General features: G+C 39.6%; 21 pseudogenes; all 21 read right to left on the minus strand.

The window, feature by feature from the left end:
- Positions 1-1,328: 1,328 nt before the first annotated feature.
- Positions 1,329-1,447, minus strand: LOC127962141 (uncharacterized; annotated as a pseudogene).
- Positions 1,448-2,854: 1,407 nt separating this feature from the next.
- Positions 2,855-2,973, minus strand: LOC127966168 (uncharacterized; annotated as a pseudogene).
- Positions 2,974-5,236: 2,263 nt separating this feature from the next.
- LOC127962144 (uncharacterized) lies at positions 5,237-5,355 on the minus strand (annotated as a pseudogene).
- A 1,698-nt stretch (positions 5,356-7,053) lies between these two features.
- Positions 7,054-7,172, minus strand: LOC127962150 (uncharacterized; annotated as a pseudogene).
- Positions 7,173-8,567: 1,395 nt separating this feature from the next.
- On the minus strand, positions 8,568-8,686 carry LOC127962158 (uncharacterized; annotated as a pseudogene).
- A 549-nt stretch (positions 8,687-9,235) lies between these two features.
- On the minus strand, positions 9,236-9,354 carry LOC127962746 (uncharacterized; annotated as a pseudogene).
- Positions 9,355-9,903: 549 nt separating this feature from the next.
- LOC127963867 (uncharacterized) lies at positions 9,904-10,022 on the minus strand (annotated as a pseudogene).
- A 1,708-nt stretch (positions 10,023-11,730) lies between these two features.
- Positions 11,731-11,849, minus strand: LOC127962989 (uncharacterized; annotated as a pseudogene).
- A 489-nt stretch (positions 11,850-12,338) lies between these two features.
- LOC127963870 (uncharacterized) lies at positions 12,339-12,457 on the minus strand (annotated as a pseudogene).
- A 356-nt stretch (positions 12,458-12,813) lies between these two features.
- Positions 12,814-12,932, minus strand: LOC127961610 (uncharacterized; annotated as a pseudogene).
- A 1,095-nt stretch (positions 12,933-14,027) lies between these two features.
- Positions 14,028-14,146, minus strand: LOC127963875 (uncharacterized; annotated as a pseudogene).
- Positions 14,147-14,515: 369 nt separating this feature from the next.
- On the minus strand, positions 14,516-14,634 carry LOC127966174 (uncharacterized; annotated as a pseudogene).
- Positions 14,635-15,121: 487 nt separating this feature from the next.
- Positions 15,122-15,240, minus strand: LOC127966177 (uncharacterized; annotated as a pseudogene).
- Positions 15,241-15,728: 488 nt separating this feature from the next.
- Positions 15,729-15,847, minus strand: LOC127961470 (uncharacterized; annotated as a pseudogene).
- A 548-nt stretch (positions 15,848-16,395) lies between these two features.
- LOC127958818 (uncharacterized) lies at positions 16,396-16,514 on the minus strand (annotated as a pseudogene).
- Positions 16,515-18,353: 1,839 nt separating this feature from the next.
- Positions 18,354-18,472, minus strand: LOC127963881 (uncharacterized; annotated as a pseudogene).
- A 1,284-nt stretch (positions 18,473-19,756) lies between these two features.
- LOC127966180 (uncharacterized) lies at positions 19,757-19,875 on the minus strand (annotated as a pseudogene).
- Positions 19,876-20,362: 487 nt separating this feature from the next.
- On the minus strand, positions 20,363-20,481 carry LOC127966185 (uncharacterized; annotated as a pseudogene).
- A 486-nt stretch (positions 20,482-20,967) lies between these two features.
- Positions 20,968-21,086, minus strand: LOC127961548 (uncharacterized; annotated as a pseudogene).
- Positions 21,087-21,573: 487 nt separating this feature from the next.
- Positions 21,574-21,692, minus strand: LOC127966191 (uncharacterized; annotated as a pseudogene).
- Positions 21,693-22,179: 487 nt separating this feature from the next.
- On the minus strand, positions 22,180-22,298 carry LOC127963888 (uncharacterized; annotated as a pseudogene).
- Positions 22,299-23,042: the final 744 nt, after the last annotated feature.

A 23,042-nucleotide genomic window follows, 5' to 3' on the forward strand; every position in this document is an offset into this window, starting at 1 on the left:
ACCCTAAAGCTTAAAGCACCTGGTATTCCCAGGCGGTCTCCCATCCAAGCACTAACCAGGCCAATACCTGCTAAGATTAAGAGATCGGGCATTGACTCTTTTTTTTTTTTTTTTTTTTAAGATTATTATATAATTAGTAATAAATTTCCAATAATATTAGAGCACCTGGTTTTCCGAGGCGGTCTCCCATTCAAACACTAAACAGGTCCATAGCTGCTAAGATTCAAAGATTGGGCATTGACTCTTTTTGTTTCAAGATAATTATATAATTAGTACAAATTTCCAAAAATATTACAGCAAATGGTATTCCGAGGCGGTCTCCCATCCAAGCACTAAACAGGTCCATACCTCCTAAGATTCAAAGATTGGGCATTTACTCTTTTTTTTTTTTTTTTTTTTTTGCAAGATTATTATGTAATTAGTAAAAATTGCCAAAAATATTACAGCAACTGGTATTTCCCGGCCGTCTTCCATCCAAGTACTAACCAGGCAAAACCTGCTATTATTCAGAGATCGGGCATTGACTTTTTTTTTTTTTTTTCAAGATTATTATATAATTTGTGAAAAATTTCCAAAAATCTTAAAGCAACTGGTATTACCACAGTGTCTCCCATCCAATTACTAACCAGGCCCATACCTGCTAAGATTCAGATATGGGGCATTGACTCCTTTCTTTTTTTCTTGCAAGATTATTATATAATTTGTGAAAAATTTCCAAAAATCTTAAAGCAACTGGTATTACCAGGGGGTCTCCCATCCAATTACTAACCAGGCCGAAACCTGCTTAGCTTCCGAGCTCAGACATGATCTGGCATAGCCAGGGTGGAATGGCCATAAGCGAAGACTGCTGCAGAGAGAGAGCTATTTAAAGATCAGCCAATCTAATCGCCGGTACATTATACAGGACCAAACCTGCTTAGCTTCCGAGAGCAGACGAGATCAGGCATAGCCAGGTTGTTACGGTCGCAAGCGAAGGATACTGCAAAGAGAGGACTATTTAAAGATCAGCCAATCAAATCGCCCATACATTATATAAGTAGGAATGAAAATCCAAAAGCTTACAGCACCTGGTATTCCGAGGCGGTCTCCCATCCAAGCACTAACCAGGCCAATACCTGCTAAGATTAAGAGATCGGGCATTGGCTCTTTTTTTTTTAAGATTATTATATAATTAGTAATAAATTTCCAATAATATTAGAGCACCTGGTATGACCAGGGGGTCTCCCATCCAAACACTACACAGGTCCATGACTGCTAAGATTCAAAGAATGGGCATTGACTCTTTTTTTTTTCAAGATTATTATATAATTTGTGAAAAATTTACAAAAATCTTAAAGCAACTGGTATTACCAGGGGGTCTCCCATCCAATTACTAACCAGGCCCAAACCTGCTTAGCTTTCGAGCTCAGACATGATCTGGCATAGCCAGGGTGGTATGGCCATAAGCGAAGACTGCTGCAAAGAGAGAGCTATTTAAAGATCAGCCAATCTAATCGCCGGTACATTATATAAGTAGGAAAGAAAACCCTAAAGCTTAAAGCACCTGGTATTCCCAGGCGGTCTCCCATCCAAGCACTAACCAGGCCAATACCTGCTAAGATTAAGAGATCGGGCATTGACTCTTTTTTTTTTTTTTTTTTTTTTTAAGATTATTATATAATTAGTAATAAATTCCAATAATATTAGAGCACCTGGTTTTCCGAGGCGGTCTCCCATCCAAACACTAAACAGGTCCATAGCTGCTAAGATTCAAAGATTGGGCATTGACTCTTTTTGTTTCAAGATAATTATATAATTAGTACAAATTTCCAAAAATATTACAGCAAATGGTATTCCGAGGCGGTCTCCCATCCAAGCACTAAACAGGTCCATACCTCCTAAGATTCAAAGATTGGGCATTTATATTTTTTTTTTTTTTTTTTTTTTTTGCAAGATTATTATGTAATTAGTAAAAATTGCCAAAAATATTACAGCAACTGGTATTTCCCGTTCGTCTTCCATCCAAGTACTAACCAGGCAAAACCTGCTATTATTCAGAGATCGGGCATTGACTTTTTTTTTTTTTTTCAAGATTATTATATAATTTGTGAAAAATTTCCAAAAATCTTAAAGCAACTGGTATTACCACAGTGTCTCCCATCCAATTACTAACCAGGCCCATACCTGCTAAGATTCAGATATGGGGCATTGACTCCTTTCTTTTTTTCTTGCAAGATTATTATATAATTTGTGAAAAATTTCCAAAAATCTTAAAGCAACTGGTATTACCAGGGGGTCTCCCATCCAATTACTAACCAGGCCGAAACCTGCTTAGCTTCCGAGCTCAGACATGATCTGGCATAGCCAGGGTGGAATGGCCATAAGCGAAGACTGCTGCAGAGAGAGAGCTATTTAAAGATCAGCCAATCTAATCGCCGGTACATTATACAGGACCAAACCTGCTTAGCTTCCGAGAGCAGACGAGATCAGGCATAGCCAGGTTGTTACGGTCGCAAGCGAAGGATACTGCAAAGAGAGGACTATTTAAAGATCAGCCAATCAAATCGCCCATACATTATATAAGTAGGAATGAAAATCCAAAAGCTTACAGCACCTGGTATTCCGAGGAGGTCTCCCATCCAAGCACTAACCAGGCCAATACCTGCTAACATTAAGAGATCGGGCATTGGCTCTTTTTTTTTTAAGATTATTATATAATTAGTAATAAATTTCCAATAATATTAGAGCACCTGGTATTACCAGGGGGTCTCCCATCCAAACACTACACAGGTCCATGACTGCTAAGATTCAAAGAATGGGCATTGACTCTTTTTTTTTTCAAGATTATTATATAATTTGTGAAAAATTTACAAAAATCTTAAAGCAACTGGTATTACCAGGGGGTCTCCCATCCAATTACTAACCAGGCCCAAACCTGCTTAGCTTCCGAGCTCAGACATGATCTGGCATAGCCAGGGTGGTATGGCCATAAGCGAAGACTGCTGCAAAGAGAGAGCTATTTAAAGATCAGCCAATCTAATCGCCGGTACATTATACAGGACCAAACCTGCTTAGCTTCCGAGAGCAGACGAGATCAGGCATAGCCAGGTTGTTACGGTCGCAAGCGAAGGATACTGCAAAGAGAGGAATATTTAAAGATCAGCCAATCAAATCGCCCATACATTATATAAGTAGGAATGAAAACCCAAAAGCTTACAGCACCTGGTATTCCGAGGCGGTCTCCCATCCAAGCACTAACCAGGCCAATACCTGCTAAGATTAAGAGATCGGGCATTGGCTCTTTTTTTAAGATTATTATATAATTAGTAATAAATTTCCAATAATATTAGAGCACCTGGTATTACCAGGGGGTCTCCCATCCAGACACTAAACAGGTCCATGACTGCTAAGATTCAAAGAATGGGCATTGACTCTTTTTTTTTTTCAAGATTATTATATAATTTGTGAAAAATTTACAAAAATCTTAAAGCAACTGGTATTACCAGGGGGTCTCCCATCCAATTACTAACCAGGCCCATACCTGCTAAGATTAAGAGATCGGGCATTGACTCTTTTTTTTTAAGATTATTATATAATTAGTAATACATTTCCAATAATATTAGAGCACCTGGTTTTCCGAGGCGGTCTCCCATCCAAGCACTAAACAGGTCCATACCTCCTAAGATTCATAGATTGGGCATTTACTCTATTTTTTTTTTTTTTTTTTTGCAAGATTATTATGTAATTAGTAAAAATTGCCAAAAATATTACAGCAACTGGTATTTCCCGGCCGTCTTCCATCCAAGTACTAACCAGGCAAAACCTGCTATTATTCAGAGATCAGGCATTGACTTTTTTTTTTTTTTCAAGATTATTATATAATTTGTGAAAAATTTCCAAAAATCTTAAAGCAACTGGTATTACCACAGTGTCTCCCATCCAATTACTAACCAGGCTCATACCTGCTAAGATTCAGATATGGGGCATTGACTCCTTTCTTTTTTTCTTGCAAGATTATTATATAATTTGTGAAAAATTTCCCAAAATCTTAAAGCAAATGGTATTACCAGGGGGTCTCCCATCCAATTACTAACCAGGCCGAAACCTGCTTAGCTTCCGAGCTCAGACATGATCTGGCATAGTCAGGGTGGAATGGCCATAATCGAAGACTGCTGCAGAGAGAGAGCTATTTAAAGATCAGCCAATCTAATCGCCGGTACATTATACAGGACCAAACCTGCTTAGCTTCCGAGAGCAGACGAGATCAGGCATAGCCAGGTTGTTACGGTCGCAAGCGAAGGATACTGCAAAGAGAGGACTATTTAAAGATCAGCCAATCAAATCGCCCATACATTATATAAGTAGGAATGAAAACCCAAAAGCTTACAGCACCTGGTATTCCGAGGCGGTCTCCCATGCAAGCAATAACCAGGCCAATACCTGCTAAGATTAAGAGATCGGGCATTGGCTCTTTTTTTTTAAGATTATTATATAATTAGTAATAAATTTCCAATAATATTAGAGCACCTGGTATTACCAGGGGGTCTCCCATCCAAACACTACACAGGTCCATGACTGCTAAGATTCAAAGAATGGGCATTGACTCTTTTTTTTTCAAGATTATTATATAATTTGTGAAAAATTTACAAAAATCTTAAAGCAACTGGTATTACCAGGGGGTCTCCCATCCAATTACTAACCATGCCGAAACCTGCTTAGCTTCCGAGCTCAGACATGATCTGGCATAGCCAGGGTGGAATGGCCATAAGCGAAGACTGCTGCAGAGAGAGAGCTATTTAAAGATCAGCCAATCTAATCGCCGGTACATTATAGAGGACCAAACCTGCTTAGCTTCCGAGAGCAGACGAGATCAGGCATAGCCAGGTTGTTACGGTCACAAGCGAAGGATACTGCATAGAGAGGACTATTTAAAGATCAGCCAATCAAATCGCCGGTACATTATATAAGTAGGAAAGAAAACCCTAAAGCTTAAAGCACCTGGTATTCCCAGGCGGTCTCCCATCCAAGCACTAACCAGGCCAATACCTGCTAAGATTAAGAGATCGGGCATTGGCTCTTTTTTTAAGATTATTATATAATTAGTAATAAATTTCCAATAATATTAGAGCACCTGGTATTACCAGGGGGTCTCCCATCCAAACATTACACAGGTCCATGACTGCTAAGATTCAAAGAATGGGCATTGACTCTTTTTTTTTTTCAAGATTATTATATAATTTGTGAAAAATTTACAAAAATCTTAAAGCAACTGGTATTACCAGGGGGTCTCCCATCCAATTACTAACCAGGCCCAAACCTGCTTAGCTTTCGAGCTCAGACATGATCTGGCATAGCCAGGGTGGTATGGCCATAAGCGAAGACTGCTGCAAAGAGAGAGCTATTTAAAGATCAGCCAATCTAATCGCCGGTACATTATATAAGTAGGAAAGAAAACCCTAAAGCTTAAAGCACCTGGTATTCCCAGGCGGTCTCCCATCCAAGCACTAACCAGGCCAATACCTGCTAAGATTAAGAGATCGGGCATTGACTCTTTTTTTAAGATTATTATATAATTAGTAATAAATTTCCAATAATATTAGAGCACCTGGTTTTCCGAGGCGGTCTCCCATCCAAACACTAAACAGGTCCATAGCTGCTAAGATTCAAAGATTGGGCATTGACTCTTTTTGTTTCAAGATAATTATATAATTAGTACAAATTTCCAAAAATATTACAGCAAATGGTATTCCGAGGCGGTCTCCCATCCAAGCACTAAACAGGTCCATACCTCCTAAGATTCAAAGATTGGGCATTTACTCTTTTTTTTTCAAGATTATTATATAATTTGTGAAAAATTTACAAAAATCTTAAAGCAACTGGTATTACCAGGGGGTCTCCCATCCAATTACTAACCATGCCGAAACCTGCTTAGCTTCCGAGCTCAGACATGATCTGGCATAGCCAGGGTGGAATGGCCATAATCGAAGACTGCTGCAGAGAGAGAGCTATTTAAAGATCAGCCAATCTAATCGCCGGTACATTATACAGGACCAAGCCTGCTTAGCTTCCGAGAGCAGACGAGATCAGGCATAGCCAGGTTGTTACGGTCGCAAGCGAAGGATACTGCAAAGAGAGGACTATTTAAAGATCAGCCAATCAAATCGCCCATACATTATATAAGTAGGAATGAAAACCCAAAAGCTTACAGCACCTGGTATTCCGAGGCGGTCTCCCATCCAAGCACTAACCAGGCCAATACCTGCTAAGATTAAGAGATCGGGCATTGGCTCTTTTTTTTAAGATTATTATATAATTAGTAATAAATTTCCAATAATATTAGAGCACCTGGTATTACCAGGGGGTCTCCCATCCAAACACTACACAGGTCCATGACTGCTAAGATTCAAAGAATGGGCATTGACTCTTTTTTTTTCAAGATTATTATATAATTTGTGAAAAATTTACAAAAATCTTAAAGCAACTGGTATTACCAGGGGGTCTCCCATCCAATTACTAACCATGCCGAAACCTGCTTAGCTTCCGAGCTCAGACATGATCTGGCATAGCCAGGGTGGAATGTCCATAAGCGAAGACTGCTGCAGAGAGAGAGCTATTTAAAGATCAGCCAATCTAATCGCCGGTACATTATACAGGACCAAACCTGCTTAGCTTCCGAGAGCAGACGAGATCAGGCATAGCCAGGTTGTTACGGTCGCAAGCGAAGGATACTGCAAAGAGAGGACTATTTAAAGATCAGCCAATCAAATCGCCGGTACATTATATAAGTAGGAAAGAAAACCCTAAAGCTTAAAGCACCTGGTATTCCCAGGCGGTCTCCCATCCAAGCACTAACCAGGCCAATACCTGCTAAGATTAAGAGATCGGGCATTGGCTCTTTTTTTAAGATTATTATATAATTAGTAATAAATTTCCAATAATATTAGAGCACCTGGTATTACCAGGGGGTCTCCCATCCAAACACTACACAGGTCCATGACTGCTAAGATTCAAAGAATGGGCATTGACTCTTTTTTTTTTCAAGATTATTATATAATTTGTGAAAAATTTACAAAAATCTTAAAGCAACTGGTATTACCAGGGGGTCTCCCATCCAATTACTAACCAGGCCCAAACCTGCTTAGCTTTCGAGCTCAGACATGATCTGGCATAGCCAGGGTGGTATGGCCATAAGCGAAGACTGCTGCAAAGAGAGAGCTATTTAAAGATCAGCCAATCTAATCGCCGGTACATTATATAAGTAGGAAAGAAAACCCTAAAGCTTAAAGCACCTGGTATTCCCAGGCGGTCTCCCATCCAAGCACTAACCAGGCCAATACCTGCTAAGATTAAGAGATCGGGCATTGACTCTTTTTTTTTTTTTTTTTTTTAAGATTATTATATAATTAGTAATAAATTTCCAATAATATTAGAGCACCTGGTTTTCCGAGGCGGTCTCCCATTCAAACACTAAACAGGTCCATAGCTGCTAAGATTCAAAGATTGGGCATTGACTCTTTTTGTTTCAAGATAATTATATAATTAGTACAAATTTCCAAAAATATTACAGCAAATGGTATTCCGAGGCGGTCTCCCATCCAAGCACTAAACAGGTCCATACCTCCTAAGATTCAAAGATTGGGCATTTACTTTTTTTTTTTTTTTGCAAGATTATTATGTAATTAGTAAAAATTGCCAAAAATATTACAGCAACTGGTATTTCCCGGCCGTCTTCCATCCAAGTACTAACCAGGCAAAACCTGCTATTATTCAGAGATCGGGCATTGACTTTTTTTTTTTTTTTCAAGATTATTATATAATTTGTGAAAAATTTCCAAAAATCTTAAAGCAACTGGTATTACCACAGTGTCTCCCATCCAATTACTAACCAGGCCCATACCTGCTAAGATTCAGATATGGGGCATTGACTCCTTTCTTTTTTTCTTGCAAGATTATTATATAATTTGTGAAAAATTTCCAAAAATCTTAAAGCAACTGGTATTACCAGGGGGTCTCCCATCCAATTACTAACCAGGCCGAAACCTGCTTAGCTTCCGAGCTCAGACATGATCTGGCATAGCCAGGGTGGAATGGCCATAAGCGAAGACTGCTGCAGAGAGAGAGCTATTTAAAGATCAGCCAATCTAATCGCCGGTACATTATACAGGACCAAACCTGCTTAGCTTCCGAGAGCAGACGAGATCAGGCATAGCCAGGTTGTTACGGTCGCAAGCGAAGGATACTGCAAAGAGAGGACTATTTAAAGATCAGCCAATCAAATCGCCCATACATTATATAAGTAGGAATGAAAATCCAAAAGCTTACAGCACCTGGTATTCCGAGGCGGTCTCCCATCCAAGCACTAACCAGGCCAATACCTGCTAAGATTAAGAGATCGGGCATTGGCTCTTTTTTTTTTAAGATTATTATATAATTAGTAATAAATTTCCAATAATATTAGAGCACCTGGTATGACCAGGGGGTCTCCCATCCAAACACTACACAGGTCCATGACTGCTAAGATTCAAAGAATGGGCATTGACTCTTTTTTTTTTCAAGATTATTATATAATTTGTGAAAAATTTACAAAAATCTTAAAGCAACTGGTATTACCAGGGGGTCTCCCATCCAATTACTAACCAGGCCCAAACCTGCTTAGCTTTCGAGCTCAGACATGATCTGGCATAGCCAGGGTGGTATGGCCATAAGCGAAGACTGCTGCAAAGAGAGAGCTATTTAAAGATCAGCCAATCTAATCGCCGGTACATTATATAAGTAGGAAAGAAAACCCTAAAGCTTAAAGATCAGCCAATCTAATCGCCGGTACATTATACAGGACCAAACCTGCTTAGCTTCCGAGAGCAGACGAGATCAGGCATAGCCAGGTTGTTACGGTCGCAAGCGAAGGATACTGCAAAGAGAGGACTATTTAAAGATCAGCCAATCAAATCGCCCATACATTATATAAGTAGGAATGAAAACCCAAAAGCTTACAGCACCTGGTATTCCTAGGCGGTCTCCCATCCAAGCACTAACCAGGCCAATACCTGCTAAAATTAAGAGATCGGGCATTGGCTCTTTTTTTTAAAGATTATTATATAATTAGTAATAAATTTCCAATAATATTAGAGCACCTGGTATTACCAGGGGGTCTCCCATCCAAACACTACACAAGTCCATGACTGCTAAGATTCAAAGAATGGGCATTGACTCTTTTTTTTTTCAAGATTATTATATAATTTGTGAAAAATTTACAAAAATCTTGAAGCAACTGGTATTACCAGGGGGTCTCCCATCCAATTACTAACCAGGCCCAAACCTGCTTAGCTTCCGAGCTCAGACATGATCTGGCATAGCCAGGGTGGTATGGCCATAAGCGAAGACTGCTGCAAAGAGAGAGCTATTTAAAGATCAGCCAATCTAATCGCCGGTACATTATATAAGTAGGAAAGAAAACCCTAAAGCTTAAAGATCAGCCAATCTAATCGCCGGTACATTATACAGGACCAAACCTGCTTAGCTTCCGAGAGCAGACAAGATCAGGCATAGCAAGGTTGTTAAGGTCGCAAGCGAAGGATACTGCAAAGAGAGGACTATTTAAAGATCAGCCAATCAAATCGCCCATACATTATATAAGTAGGAATGAAAACCCAAAAGCTTACAGCACCTGGTATTCCTAGGCGGTCTCCCATCCAAGCACTAACCAGGCCAATACCTGCTAAGATTAAGAGATCGGGCATTGGCTCTTTTTTTTAAAGATTATTATATAATTAGTAATAAATTTCCAATAATATTAGAGCACCTGGTATTACCAGGGGGTCTCCCATCCAAACACTACACAAGTCCATGACTGCTAAGATTCAAAGAATGGGCATTGACTCTTTTTTTTTTCAAGATTATTATATCATTTGTGAAAAATTTACAAAAATCTTAAAGCAACTGGTATTACCAGGGGGTCTCCCATCCAATTACTAACCAGGCCGAAACCTGCTTAGTTTCCGAGCTCAGACATGATCTGGCATAGCCAGGGTGGTATGGCCATAAGCGAAGACTGCTGCAAAGAGAGAGCTATTTAAAGATCAGTCAATCTAATCGCCGGTACATTATATAAGTAGGAAAGAAAACCCTAAAGCTTAAAGATCAGCCAATCTAATCGCCGGTACATTATACAGGACCAAACCTGCTTAGCTTCCGAGAGCAGACGAGATCAGGCATAGCCAGGTTGTTACGGTCGCAAGCGAAGGATACTGCAAAGAGAGGACTATTTAAAGATCAGCCAATCAAATCGCCCATACATTATATAAGTAGGAATGAAAACCCAAAAGCTTACAGCACCTGGTATTCCTAGGCGGTCTCCCATCCAAGCACTAACCAGGCCAATACCTGCTAAGATTAAGAGATCGGGCATTGGCTCTTTTTTTTAAAGATTATTATATAATTAGTAATAAATTTCCAATAATATTAGAGCACCTGGTATTACCAGGGGGTCTCCCATCCAAACACTACACAAGTCCATGACTGCTAAGATTCAAAGAATGGGCATTGACTCTTTTTTTTTTCAAGATTATTATATAATTTGTAAAAAATTTACAAAAATCTTGAAGCAACTGGTATTACCAGGGGGTCTCCCATCCAATTACTAACCAGGCCCAAACCTGCTTAGCTTCCGAGCTCAGACATGATCTGGCATAGCCAGGGTGGTATGTCCATAAGCGAAGACTGCTGCAAAGAGAGAGCTATTTAAAGATCAGCCAATCTAATCGCCGGTACATTATATAAGTAGGAAAGAAAACCCTAAAGCTTAAAGATCAGCCAATCTAATCGCCGGTACATTATACAGGACCAAACCTGCTTAGCTTCCGAGAGCAGACGAGATCAGGCATAGCCAGGTTGTTACGGTCGCAAGCGAAGGATACTGCAAAGAGAGGACTATTTAAAGATCAGCCAATCAAATCGCCCATACATTATATAAGTAGGAATGAAAACCCAAAAGCTTACAGTACCTGGTATTCCTAGGCGGTCTCCCATCCAAGCACTAACCAGGCCAATACCTGCTAAGATTAAGAGATCGGGCCTTGGCTCTTTTTTTTAAAGATTATTATATAATTAGTAATAAATTTCCAATAATATTAGAGCACCTGGTATTACCAGGGGGTCTCCCATCCAAACACTACACAAGTCCATGACTGCTAAGATTCAAAGAATGGGCATTGACTCTTTTTTTTTTCAAGATTATTATATCATTTGTGAAAAATTTACAAAAATCTTAAAGCAACTGGTATTACCAGGGGGTCTCCCATCCAATTACTAACCAGGCCGAAACCTGCTTAGTTTTCGAGCTCAGACATGATCTGGCATAGCCAGGGTGGTATGGCCATAAGCGAAGACTGCTGCAAAGAGAGAGCTATTTAAAGATCAGTCAATCTAATCGCCGGTACATTATATAAGTAGGAAAGAAAACCCTAAAGCTTAAAGCACCTGGTATTCCCAGGCGGTCTCCCATCCAAGCACTAACCAGGCCAATACCTGCTAAGATTAAGAGATCGGGCATTGACTCTTTTTTTTTTTTTTTTTTTTTTTTTTAAGATTATTATATAATTAGTAATAAATTTCCAATAATATTAGAGCACCGGGTATTCCGAGGCGGTCTCCCATCCAGACACTAAACAGGTCCATGACTGCTAAGATTCAAAGAATGGGCATTGAGTCTTTTTTTTTCAAGATTATTATATAATTTGTGAAAAATTTACAAAAATCTTAAAGCAACTGGTATTACCAGGGGGTCTCCCATCCAATTACTAACCAGGCTCAAACCTGCTTAGCTTCCGAGCTCAGACATGATCTGGCATAGCCAGGGTGGTATGGCCATAAGCGAAGACTGCTGCAAAGAGAGAGCTATTTAAAGATCAGCCAATCTAATCGCCGGTACATTATACAGGACCAAACCTGCTTAGCTTCCGAGAGCAGACGAGATCAGGCATAGCCAGGTTGTTACGGTCGCAAGCGAAGGATACTGCAAAGAGAGGACTATTTAAAGATCAGCCAATCAAATCGCCCATACATTATATAAGTAGGAATGAAAACCCAAAAGCTTACAGCACCTGGTATTCCCAGGCGGTCTCCCATCCAAGCACTAACCAGGCCAATACCTGCTAAGATTAAGAGATCGGGCATTGGCTCTTTTTTTTTAAGATTATTATATAATTAGTAACAAATTTCCAATAATATTAGAGCACCTGGTATTACCAGGGGGTCTCCCATCCAAACACTACACAAGTCCATGACTGCTAAGATTCAAAGAATGGGCATTGACTCTTTTTTTTTTTCAAGATTATTATATAATTTGTGAAAAATTTACAAAAATCTTAAAGCAACTGGTATTACCAGGGGGTCTCCCATCCAATTACTAACCAGGCCGAAACCTGCTTAGTTTCCGAGCTCAGACATGATCTGGCATAGCCAGGGTGGTATGGCCATAAGCGAAGACTGCTGCAAAGAGAGAGCTATTTAAAGATCAGTCAATCTAATTGCCGGTACATTATATAAGTAGGAATGAAAACCCAAAAGCTTACAGCACCTGGTATTCCCAGGCGGTCTCCCATCCAAGCACTAACCAGGCCAATACCTGCTAAGATTAAGAGATCAGGCATTGGCTCTTTTTTTTTAAGATTATTATATAATTAGTAATAAATTTCCAATAATATTAGAGCACCTGGTATTCCGAGGCGGTCTCCCATCCAGACACTAAACAGGTCCATGACTGCTAAGATTCAAAGAATGGGCATTGACTCTTTTTTTTTTCAAGATTATTATATAATTTGTAAAAAATTTACAAAAATCTTAAAGCAACTGGTATTACCAGGGGGTCTCCCATCCAATTACTAACCAGGCCCAAACCTGCTTAGCTTCCGAGCTCAGACATGATCTGGCATAGCCAGGGTGGAATGGCCATAAGCGAAGACTGCTGCAGAGAGAGAGCTATTTAAAGATCAGCTAATCTAATCGCCGGTACATTATACAGGACCAAACCTGCTTAGCTTCCGAGAGCAGACGAGATCAGGCATAGCCAGGTTGTTACGGTCGCAAGCGAAGGATACTGCAAAGAGAGGACTATTTAAAGATCAGCCAATCAAATCGCCGGTACATTATATAAGTAGGAATGAAAACCCAAAAGCTTACAGCACCTGGTATTCCGAGGCGGTCTCCCATCCAAGCACTAACCAGGCCAATACCTGCTAAGATTAAGAGATCGGGCATTGGCTCTTTTTTTTTTAAGATTATTATATAATTAGTAATAAATTTCCAATAATATTAGAGCACCTGGTATTACCAGGGGGTCTCCCATCCAAACACTACACAGGTCCATGACTGCTAAGATTCAAAGAATGGGCATTGACTCTTTTTTTTTTCAAGATTATTATATAATTTGTGAAAAATTTACAAAAATCTAAAATCAACTGGTATTACCAGTGGGTCTCCCATCCAATTACTAACCAGGCCCAAACCTGCTTAGCTTCCGAGCTCAGACATGATCTGGCATAGCCAGGGTGGTATGGCCATCAGCGAAGACTGCTGCAAAGAGAGAGCTATTTAAAGATCAGTCAATCTAATCGCCGGTACATTATACAGGACCAAACCTGCTTAGCTTCCGAGAGCAGACGAGATCAGGCATAGCCAGGTTGTTACGGTCGCAAGCGAAGGATACTGCAAAGAGAGGACTATTTAAAGATCAGCCAATCAAATCGCCCATACATTATATAAGTAGGAATGAAAACCCAAAAGCTTACAGCACCTGGTATTCCGAGGTGGTCTCCCATCCAAGCACTAACCAGGCCAATACCTGCTAAGATTAAGAGATCGGGCATTGGCTCTTTTTTTTAAGATTATTATATAATTAGTAATAAATTTCCAATAATATTAGAGCACCTGGTATTACCAGGGGGTCTCCCATCCAAACACTACACAGGTCCATAACTGCTAAGATTCAAAGAATGGGCATTGACTCTTTTTTTTTTCAAGATTATTATATAATTTGTGAAAAATTTACAAAAATCTTAAAGCAACTGGTATTACCAGGGGGTCTCCCATCCAATTACTAACCAGGCCGAAACCTGCTTAGTTTCCGAGCTCAGACATGATCTGGCATAGCCAGGGTGGTATGGCCATAAGCGAAGACTGCTGCAAAGAGAGAGCTATTTAAAGATCAGTCAATCTAATCGCCGGTACATTATATAAGTAGGAAAGAAAACCCTAAAGCTTAAAGCACCTGGTATTCCCAGGCGGTCTCCCATCCAAGCACTAACCAGGCCAATACCTGCTAAGATTAAGAGATCGGGCATTGACTCTTTTTTTTTTTTTTTTTTTTTTTAGATTATTATATAATTAGTAATACATTTCCAATAATATTAGAGCACCTGGTATTCCGAGGCGGTCTCCCATCCAGACACTAAACAGGTCCATGACTGCTAAGATTCAAAGAATGGGCATTGACTCTTTTTTTTTTCAAGATCATTATATAATTTGTGAAAAATTTACAAAAATCTTAAAGCAACTGGTATTACCAGGGGGTCTCCCATCCAATTACTAACCAGGCCCAAACCTGCTTAGCTTCCGAGCTCAGACATGATCTGGCATAGCCAGGGTGGTATGGCCATAAGCGAAGACTGCTGCAAAGAGAGAGCTATTTAAAGATCAGCCAATCTAATCGCCGGTACATTATACAGGACCAAACCTGCTTAGCTTCCGAGAGCAGACGAGATCAGGCATAGCCAGGTTGTTACGGTCGCAAGCGAAGGATACTGCAAAGAGAGGACTATTTAAAGATCAGCCAATCAAATCGCCCATACATTATATAAGTAGGAATGAAAACCCAAAAGCTTACAGCACCTGGTATTCCCAGGCGGTCTCCCATCCAAGCACTAACCAGGCCAATACCTGCTAAGATTAAGAGATCGGGCATTGGCTCTTTTTTTTAAGATTATTATATAATTAGTAATAAATTTCCAATAATATTAGAGCACCTGGTATTACCAGGGGGTCTCCCATCCAAACACTACACAGGTCCATGACTGCTAAGATTCAAAGAATGGGCATTGACTCTTTTTTTTTTCAAGATTATTATATAATTTGTGAAAAATTTACAAAAATCTTAAAGCAACTGGTATTACCAGGGGGTCTCCCATCCAATTACTAACCAGGCCCAAACCTGCTTAGCTTCCGAGCTCAGACATGATCTGGCATAGCCAGGGTGGTATGGCCATAAGCGAAGACTGCTGCAAAGAGAGAGCTATTTAAAGATCAGCCAATCTCATCGCCGGTACATTATACAGGACCAAACCTGCTTAGCTTCCGAGAGCAGACGAGATCAGGCATAGCCAGGTTGTTACGGTCGCAAGTGAAGGATACTGCAAAGAGAGGACTATTTAAAGATCAGCCAATCAAATCGCCCATACATTATATAAGTAGGAATGAAAACCCAAAAGCTTACAGCACCTGGTATTCCGAGGCGGTCTCCCATCCAAGCACTAACCAGGCCAATACCTGCTAAGATTAAGAGATCGGGCATTGGCTCTTTTTTTTTAAGATTATTATATAATTAGTAATAAATTTCCAATAATATTAGAGCACCTGGTATTACCAGGGGGTCTCCCATCCAAACACTACACAGGTCCATGACTGCTAAGATTCAAAGAATGGGCATTGACTCTTTTTTTTTTCAAGATTATTATATAATTTGTGAAAAATTTACAAAAATCTTAAAGCAACTGGTATTACCAGGGGGTCTCCCATCCAATTACTAACCAGGCCCACTCCTGCTTAGCTTCCGAGCTCAGACATGATCTGGCATAGCCAGGGTGGTATGGCCATAAGCGAAGACTGCTGCAAAGAGAGAGCTATTTAAAGATCAGCCAATCTAATCGCCGGTACATTATATAAGTAGGAAAGAAAACCCTAAAGCTTAAAGATCAGCCAATCTAATCGCCGGTACATTATACAGGACCAAACCTGCTTAGCTTCCGAGAGCAGACGAGATCAGGCATAGCCAGGTTGTTACGGTCGCAAGCGAAGGATACTGCAAAGAGAAGACTATTTAAAGATCAGCCAATCAAATCGCCCATACATTATATAAGTAGGAATGAAAATCCAAAAGCTTACAGCACCTGGTATTCCGAGGCGGTCTCCCATCCAAGCACTAACCAGGCCAATACCTGCTAAGATTAAGAGATCGGGCATTGGCTCTTTTTTTTAAGATTATTATATAATTAGTAATAAATTTCCAATAATATTAGAGCACCTGGTATTCCGAGGCGGTCTCCCATCCAGACACTAAACAGGTCCATGACTGCTAAGATTCAAAGAATGGGCATTGACTCTTTTTTTTTTCAAGATTATTATATAATTTGTGAAAAATTTACAAAAATCTTAGAGCAACTGGTATTACCAGGGGGTCTCCCATCCAATTACTAACCAGGCCCAAACCTGCTTAGCTTCCGAGCTCAGACATGATCTGGCATAGCCAGGGTGGTATGGCCATAAGCAAAGACTGCTGCAAAGAGAGAGCTATTTAAAGATCAGCCAATCTAATCGCCGGTACATTATATAAGTAGGAAAGAAAACCCTAAAGCTTAAAGCACCTGGTATTCCCAGGCGGTCTCCCATCCAAGCACTAACCAGGCCAATACCTGCTAAGATTAAGAGATCGGGCATTGACTCTTTTTTTTTTTTTTTTTTTTTTTAAAGATTATTATATAATTAGTAATACATTTCCAATAATATTAGAGCACCTTGTTTTCCGAGGTGGTCTCCCATCCAAACACTAAACAGGTCCATAGCTGCTAAGATTCAAAGATTGGGCATTGACTCTTTTTGTTTCAAGATAATTATATAATTAGTACAAATTTCCAAAAATATTACAGCAAATGGTATTCCGAGGCGGTCTCCCATCCAAGCACTAAACAGGTCCATACCTCCTAAGATTCAAAGATTGGGCATTTACTCTTTTTTTTTTTTTTTTGCAAGATTTTTATGTAATTAGTAAAAATTCCCAAAAATATTACAGCAACTGGTATTTCCCGGCCGTCTTCCATCCAAGTACTAACCAGGCAAAACCTGCTATTATTCAGAGATCGGGCATTGACTTTTTTTTTTTTTTCAAAATTATTATATAATTTGTGAAAAATTTCCAAAAATCTTAAAGCAACTGGTATTACCAGGGTGTCTCCCATCCAATTACTAACCAGGCCCATACCTGCTAAGATTCAGATATGGGGCATTGACTCCTTTCTTTTTTTCTTGCAAGATTATTATATAATTTGTGAAAAATTTCCAAAAATCTTAAAGCAACTGGTATTACCAGGGGGTCTCCCATCCAATTACTAACTAGGCCGAAACCTGCTTAGTTTCCGAGCTCAGACATGATCTGGCATAGCCAGGGTGGTATGGCCATAAGCGAAGACTGCTGCAAAGAGAGAGCTATTTAAAGATCAGTCAATCTAATCGCCGGTACATTATACAGGACCAAACCTGCTTAGCTTCCGAGAGCAGACGAGATCAGGCATAGCCAGGTTGTTACGGTCGCAAGCGAAGGATACTGCAAAGAGAGGACTATTTAAAGATCAGCCAATCAAATCGCCCATACATTATATAAGTAGGAATGAAAACCCAAAAGCTTACAGCACCTGGTATTCCCAGGCGGTCTCCCATCCAAGCACTAACCAGGCCAATACCTGCTAAGATTAAGAGATCGGGCATTGACTCTTTTTTTTTTTTTTTTTTTTTTTTTAAAGATTATTATATAATTAGTAATACATTTCCAATAATATTAGAGCACCTGGTTTTCCGAGGCGGTCTCCCATCCAAACACTAAACAGGTCCATAGCTGCTAAGATTCAAAGATTGGGCATTGACTCTTTTTGTTTCAAGATAATTATATAATTAGTACAAATTTCCAAAAATATTACAGCAAATGGTATTCCGAGGCGGTCTCCCATCCAAGCACTAAACAGGTCCATACCTCCTAAGATTCAAAGATTGGGCATTTACTCTTTTTTTTTTTTTTTTTGCAAGATTTTTATGTAATTAGTAAAAATTGCCAAAAATATTACAGCAACTGGTATTTCCCGGCCGTCTTCCATCCAAGTACTAACCAGGCAAAACCTGCTATTATTTAGAGATCGGGCATTGACTTTTTTTTTTTTTCAAAATTATTATATAATCTGTGAAAAATTTCCAAAAATCTTAAAGCAACTGGTATTACCAGGGTGTCTCCCATCCAATTACTAACCAGGCCCATACCTGCTAAGATTCAGATATGGGGCATTGACTCCTTTCTTTTTTTCTTGCAAGATTATTATATAATTTGTGAAAAATTTCCAAAAATCTTAAAGCAACTGGTATTACCAGGGGGTCTCCCATCCAATTACTAACCAGGCCGAAACCTGCTTAGTTTCCGAGCTCAGACATGATCTGGCATAGCCAGGGTGGTATGGCCATAAGCGAAGACTGCTGCAAAGAGAGAGCTATTTAAAGATCAGTCAATCTAATCGCCGGTACATTATATAAGTAGGAAAGAAAACCCTAAAGCTTAAAGCACCTGGTATTCCCAGGCGGTCTCCCATCCAAGCACTAACCAGGCCAATACCTGCTAAGATTAAGAGATCGGGCATTGACTCTTTTTTTTTTTTTTTTTTTTTTTAAAGATTATTATATAATTAGTAATACATTTCCAATAATATTAGAGCACCTGGTTTTCCGAGGCGGTCTCCCATCCAAACACTAAACAGGTCCATAGCTGCTAAGATTCAAAGATTGGGCATTGACTCTTTTTGTTTCAAGATAATTATATAATTAGTACAAATTTCCAAAAATATTACAGCAAATGGTATTCCGAGGCGGTCTCCCATCCAAGCACTAAACAGGTCCATACCTCCTAAGATTCAAAGATTGGGTATTTACTCTTTTTTTTTTTTTTTTGCAAGATTTTTATGTAATTAGTAAAAATTGCCAAAAATATTACAGCAACTGGTATTTCCCGGCCGTCTTCCATCCAAGTACTAACCAGGCAAAACCTGCTATTATTTAGAGATCGGGCATTGACTGTTTTTTTTTTTCAAAATTATTATATAATTTGTGAAAAATTTCCAAAAATCTTAAAGCAACTGGTATTACCAGGGTGTCTCCCATCCAATTACTAACCAGGCCCATACCTGCTAAGATTCAGATATGGGGCATTGACTCCTTTCTTTTTTTCTTGCAAGATTATTATATAATTTGTGAAAAATTTCCAAAAATCTTAAAGCAACTGGTATTACCAGGGGGTCTCCCATCCAATTACTAACCAGGCAGAAACCTGCTTAGTTTCCGAGCTCAGACATGATCTGGCATAGCCAGGGTGGTATGGCCATAAGCGAAGACTGCTGCAAAGAGAGAGCTATTTAAAGATCAGTCAATCTAATCGCCGGTACATTATATAAGTAGGAAAGAAAACCCTAAAGCTTAAAGCACCTGGTATTCCCAGGCGGTCTCCCATCCAAGCACTAACCAGGCCAATACCTGCTAAGATTAAGAGATCGGGCATTGACTCTTTTTTTTTTTTTTTTTTTTTTTTTTTAGATTATTATATAATTAGTAATACATTTCCAATAATATTAGAGCACCTGGTATTCCGAGGCGGTCTCCCATCCAGACACTAAACAGGTCCATGACTGCTAAGATTCAAAGAATGGGCATTGACTCTTTTTTTTTTCAAGATCATTATATAATTTGTGAAAAATTTACAAAAATCTTAAAGCAACTGGTATTACCAGGGGGTCTCCCATCCAATTACTAACCAGGCCCAAACCTGCTTAGCTTCCGAGCTCAGACATGATCTGGCATAGCCAGGGTGGTATGGCCATAAGCGAAGACTGCTGCAAAGAGAGAGCTATTTAAAGATCAGCCAATCTAATCGCCGGTACATTATACAGGACCAAACCTGCTTAGCTTCCGAGAGCAGACGAGATCAGGCATAGCCAGGTTGTTACGGTCGCAAGCGAAGGATACTGCAAAGAGAGGACTATTTAAAGATCAGCCAATCAAATCGCCCATACATTATATAAGTAGGAATGAAAACCCAAAAGCTTACAGCACCTGGTATTCCCAGGCGGTCTCCCATCCAAGCACTAACCAGGCCAATACCTGCTAAGATTAAGAGATCGGGCATTGGCTCTTTTTTTTAAGATTATTATATAATTAGTAATAAATTTCCAATAATATTAGAGCACCTGGTATTACCAGGGGGTCTCCCATCCAAACACTACACAGGTCCATGACTGCTAAGATTCAAAGAATGGGCATTGACTCTTTTTTTTTTCAAGATTATTATATAATTTGTGAAAAATTTACAAAAATCTTAAAGCAACTGGTATTACCAGGGGGTCTCCCATCCAATTACTAACCAGGCCCAAACCTGCTTAGCTTCCGAGCTCAGACATGATCTGGCATAGCCAGGGTGGTATGGCCATAAGCGAAGACTGCTGCAAAGAGAGAGCTATTTAAAGATCAGCCAATCTCATCGCCGGTACATTATACAGGACCAAACCTGCTTAGCTTCCGAGAGCAGACGAGATCAGGCATAGCCAGGTTGTTACGGTCGCAAGTGAAGGATACTGCAAAGAGAGGACTATTTAAAGATCAGCCAATCAAATCGCCCATACATTATATAAGTAGGAATGAAAACCCAAAAGCTTACAGCACCTGGTATTCCGAGGCGGTCTCCCATCCAAGCACTAACCAGGCCAATACCTGCTAAGATTAAGAGATCGGGCATTGGCTCTTTTTTTAAGATTATTATATAATTAGTAATAAATTTCCAATAATATTAGAGCACCTGGTATTACCAGGGGGTCTCCCATCCAAACACTACACAGGTCCATGACTGCTAAGATTCAAAGAATGGGCATTGACTCTTTTTTTTTTCAAGATTATTATATAATTTGTGAAAAATTTACAAAAATCTTAAAGCAACTGGTATTACCAGGGGGTCTCCCATCCAATTACTAACCAGGCCCACACCTGCTTAGCTTCCGAGCTCAGACATGATCTGGCATAGCCAGGGTGGTATGGCCATAAGCGAAGACTGCTGCAAAGAGAGAGCTATTTAAAGATCAGCCAATCTAATCGCCGGTACATTATACAGGACCAAACCTGCTTAGCTTCCGAGAGCAGACGAAATCAGGCATAGCCAGGTTGTTACGGTCGCAAGCGAAGGATACTGCAAAGAGAGGACTATTTAAAGATCAGCCAATCAAATCGCCCATACATTATATAAGTAGGAATGAAAACCCAAAAGCTTACAGCACCTGGTATTCCCAGGCGGTCTCCCATCCAAGCACTAACCAGGCCAATACCTGCTAAGATTAAGAGATCAGGCATTGGCTCTTTTTTTTAAGATTATTATATAATTAGTAATAAATTTCCAATAATATTAGAGCACCTGGTATTACCAGGGGGTCTCCCATCCAAACACTACACAGGTCCATGACTGCTAAGATTCAAAGAATGGGCATTGACTCTTTTTTTTTTCAAGATTATTATATAATTTGTGAAAAATTTACAAAAATCTTAAAGCAACTGGTATTACCAGGGGGTCTCCCATCCAATTACTAACCAGGCCCAAACCTGCTTAGCTTCCGAGCTCAGACATGATCTGGCATAGCCAGGGTGGTATGGCCATAAGCGAAGACTGCTGCAAAGAGAGAGCTATTTAAAGATCAGCCAATCTAATCGCCGGTACATTATACAGGACCAAACCTGCTTAGCTTCCGAGAGCAGACGAGATCAGGCATAGCCAGGTTGTTACGGTCGCAAGCGAAGGATACTGCAAAGAGAGGACTATTTAAAGATCAGCCAATCAAATCGCCCATACATTATATAAGTAGGAATGAAAACCCAAAAGCTTACAGCACCTGGTATTCCGAGGCGGTCTCCCATCCAAGCACTAACCAGGCCAATACCTGCTAAGATTAAGAGATCGGGCATTGGCTCTTTTTTTAAGATTATTATATAATTAGTAATAAATTTCCAATAATATTAGAGCACCTGGTATTACCAGGGGGTCTCCCATCCAAACACTACACAGGTCCATGACTGCTAAGATTCAAAGAATGGGCATTGACTCTTTTTTTTTTTCAAGATTATTATATAATTTGTGAAAAATTTCCAAAAATCTTAAAGCAACTGGTATTACCAGGGGGTCTCCCATCCAATTACTAACCAGGCCGAAACCTGCTTAGTTTCCGAGCTCAGACATGATCTGGCATAGCCAGGGTGGTATGGCCATAAGCGAAAACTGCTGCAAAAAGAGAGAGCTATTTAAAGATCAGTCAATCTAATCGCCGGTACATTATATAAGTAGGAAAGAAAACCCTAAAGCTTAAAGCACCTGGTATTCCCAGGCGGTCTCCCATCCAAGCACTAACCAGGCCAATACCTGCTAAGATTAAGAGATCGGGCATTGACTCTTTTTTTTTTTTTTTTTTTTTTTTTAAAGATTATTATATAATTAGTAATACATTTCCAATAATATTAGAGCACCTGGTTTTCCGAGGCGGTCTCCCATCCAAACACTAAACAGGTCCATAGCTGCTAAGATTCAAAGATTGGGCATTGACTCTTTTTGTTTCAAGATAATTATATAATTAGTACAAATTTCCAAAAATATTACAGCAAATGGTATTCCGAGGCGGTCTCCCATCCAAGCACTAAACAGGTCCATACCTCCTAAGATTCAAAGATTGGGCATTTACTCTTTTTTTTTTTTTTTTGCAAGATTTTTATGTAATTAGTAAAAATTGCCAAAAATATTACAGCAACTGGTATTTCCCGGCCGTCTTCCATCCAAGTACTAACCAGGCAAAACCTGCTATTATTTAGAGATCGGGCATTGACTGTTTTTTTTTTTTCAAAATTATTATATAATTTGTGAAAAATTTCCAAAAATCTTAAAGCAACTGGTATTACCAGGGTGTCTCCCATCCAATTACTAACCAGGCCCATACCTGCTAAGATTCAGATATGGGGCATTGACT

This window comes from Carassius gibelio, chromosome A3, assembly GCF_023724105.1.
Source record: "Carassius gibelio isolate Cgi1373 ecotype wild population from Czech Republic chromosome A3, carGib1.2-hapl.c, whole genome shotgun sequence".
NCBI lineage: Eukaryota > Metazoa > Chordata > Actinopteri > Cypriniformes > Cyprinidae > Carassius > Carassius gibelio.